Source organism: Cynoglossus semilaevis, unplaced genomic scaffold (genome assembly GCF_000523025.1).
Source record: "Cynoglossus semilaevis isolate Cse_v1.0 unplaced genomic scaffold, Cse_v1.0 scaffold1156, whole genome shotgun sequence".
NCBI classification, from domain to species: Eukaryota; Metazoa; Chordata; class Actinopteri; order Pleuronectiformes; family Cynoglossidae; genus Cynoglossus; species Cynoglossus semilaevis.
In genome coordinates, this window is record NW_007585163.1 from 15068 (window position 1) to 18549 (window position 3482).

The window sequence follows — 3482 nt, forward strand, 5'->3', positions numbered from 1 at the left end:
GGCGGATGAAGAAGTTACGGCGGTCGAACCTGAAACGACGGATTCGGTTTATCCGCATGTTCCTCACCACAAAACAAATCCCTCCAGGAAACGTCAAACAATGCGCGTCCCAGGAATGTCCACCAGGAGACACCCAGGAAAAATCACTGCTGCAGCCGTCGGCCATACATCACCACATCAGAGGAGGAGAACAGCTCCACCTACAGGTGGACACTGACACGTCCTGAAACCTCGGACTTTTGGTTTCTCTGCATGTAAAAAAAAAAAAAAAAATTTTAAGCCCTTTTCTGAAAGAACATTTTACTCAAGGAAAATTGTCAAAAAAATTTTTCCCCAACGTATTTATGGTCAACTTTCAGCAATTTCTTCACCAACATTAAAATATATTTTGTCTCATTATATTTTTAATTTTTTTTACCTTGTGTCATATTTATGGCTTCAAATTGGCTTCAAACTTTTAGATGTTGATTTTTTTTATTTATTTCTAATTTAGTCAGTCACCCCCCGACCCCCCACTGTCCAATCAGGGACGGGGAGTCAGCAGCCGTGGATGGACTTGTTTTTCAGACAGCCGCGGTCCCGGACGAGGGAATGCGCCCGGTGGGACTTCGCAAATCGAAGCACCTGCTGCTGCGATCGACCACTCTGTCCATCCACTCGTCTCCGTTTACTAAACAACTATTTCTAGGAACACTCGACCGCCGCTATGTGCCATTTGGCTGCGTTTGACAGAACACCCGCGTGTGTGGGTGTGTGTGACGGTCCATCCGTCCGTGTGGACCAGGGATTACGCTTGTATAAAAGTGTGTGAGAGCAGGGGTTACACATGTAGAACTGCGTGTGAGAGCGCGTTCTCCGTGGCAGCTGCCGACTAATGAGCTCTAATGACAACTAATGGTGGAAAAAGTCATTCAGGGGGGTCGCGACCTTTGGCATTATGAATTATTCCCACAACCGTAACATCTAAAACCGGCCCTGGGAAAAACAACGTCCACCTGGCTGTGTCTCGCATGTACGTCAGTCCAAGGAGGCGTCCCGTATGGGGAACGCTAACGAGAACGCGGTACGGGGATGGTACGGGACGACGACAACCTACAGCGTCGGATCAGCTGTTATTGACTGCCAGCGGTAGCCAATAAGAAGACTCCGTTTGGGGAAAAAAAAAATCAAGTTTTTTTTAAACGTTTCCAAACAGAAAACAACAATAATAATTATCCCTGAAAGAGCTGGAGATAAAGAGTCCATAAGTCAAGCGGTAGTTCAGACATGTGGCAGGGGGTGAGCTGTAATGCCATCTGGATGACAGCTGTGATTTGGTGCACACACACACACACACACTTTAGTTCACACACTGCCAAAGCTAACGATGGGACGTCTTTTTTATGGGGCAGCTAACACAAACAGTTCACAGGCCATTAGTCCTTGTCTCAGTGGTTTTTGTTTCATCATAAATCACAGACTGGACCCCTCCTCACCCCCCTCCCTCCACCCCACCTATCTCCCCTCTAGGGACCGGCTTCATTTAGGCAGCCACACAGAAAAGTGAAATGTTATTTGTGTGAGGCGAGGTTACATTTCAGTAACTCAGTCTGCCCTGAAAAAATATATACGCATATATACACACACACACACAAACACACAAATATATGTACATATATAAATATATGTACATATATGTACGTTTATTGTAGAACTATAAAAATATATATGTACATATATAAATATATGTACATATATGTACAAATATATAAACATATATCTACATATATGTACAAATATATAAACATATATCTACATATATGTACAAATATATAAACATATATGTACATATATGTACGGATATATAAATATATGTACACATATATACACACATACACACATATCTACATACATACATATATGTATATATACACACATGTAAGATATATATAAATATATATGCACATATATGTACAAATATATAAATATATATGTACATATACATGTATAAATATATAAACATATATGTACATATAAATGTACAAATATATAAACATATATGTACATATATATGTACAAATATATAAGCATATATCTAGATATATGTACAAATATACAAACATACACACACATATCTACATACATACATAGATGTATATATGCACATATATGTACAAATATATAAATATATATGTACATATACATGTACAAATATATAAATATATATGTACATTTACATGTACAAATATATAAACATACATGTACATATATATGTACAAATAAATAAATATATATGTTCATATATACATATGTATGTATGAAGAGCCATGTTCTCAGCAGGACCACCGAGGTTCTCAGACAGAGGATCGTCTGACGGCCGACCAGCGGCTGATTTCTCGGCTTCGTTTTGAACGCAGCAGAAACCGTGGGGCAGCTCTTCTCTCACACTCACACATACACTGCCTGGCCAAAAAAAAAGTCGCCACCTGGATTTAGCTAAGCAAATAGGTACAAGCCTCCTGTTGGATAATTACTGCATGGGTGATTATCTTTCAGCTGGAAACAAGTTATTTAACCCCAACTGGTGCAATGAGTTGCTTCTCAATTCTTAAACAACCATGTCGAAAGACACATCCCATGGTCGTGGAAAAGATATTAGTCTGTCTGAGAAGGGTCAAATCATTGGCATGCATCAGGCAGAGAAAACATCAAAGGAGATTGCAGAAACTACTAAAATTGCGTTAAGAACTGTCCAACGCATTACTAAAAACTGGAAGGATAGTGGGGACCCATCGTAATGGGCGCATCAGGGTAAGAAGAGAGGCAGATACAGTGGCTTGAAAAAGTATTCATACCCCTTGAACTTTCCCACATTTTCTCACGTTCCGACCACAAACATAAATATATTTTATTGGCATTTTAGATAAAAGATCAACATAAAGCGACACACAATTGTGAAGTAGAAGGAAAATTATACATGACTTTAAATTGTTTTTAGAAATAAAAAACTGAAAAATGTGGCGTGCAAAAGTATTCAGCCCCCTTTTCTCTGAGTGCAACCAGTTGCCTTCAGAGGTTGCCTGATGATTGCTGAATGATCAGCTGTTGACCTACTGATTAAATAGAGTCCACCTGTGTGTAATCTAACCTTAGTATAAATACACCTGTTCTGTGACAGCCTCAGACGTTTGCTAAGAGGACACTGGTCAGTGAACAGCATCATGAAGTCAAAGGAACACACCAAACAGGTCAGGGATAAAGTTGTGGAGAAGTTTAAAGCAGGGTTAGGTTATAAAAAGATTTCCCAAGCTTTGAACATCTCACGAAGCACTGTTCAATCCATCATCAAGAAATGGAAAGAGTATGGCACAACTGCAAACCTACCAAAACGTGGCCGTCCACCAAAACTTACATGCAGAACAAGGAGAGCACTGATCAGAGACATAGCCAAGACACCCACGGTAACTCTGGAGGAGCTGCAGAGATCCACAGCTCAGGTGGGG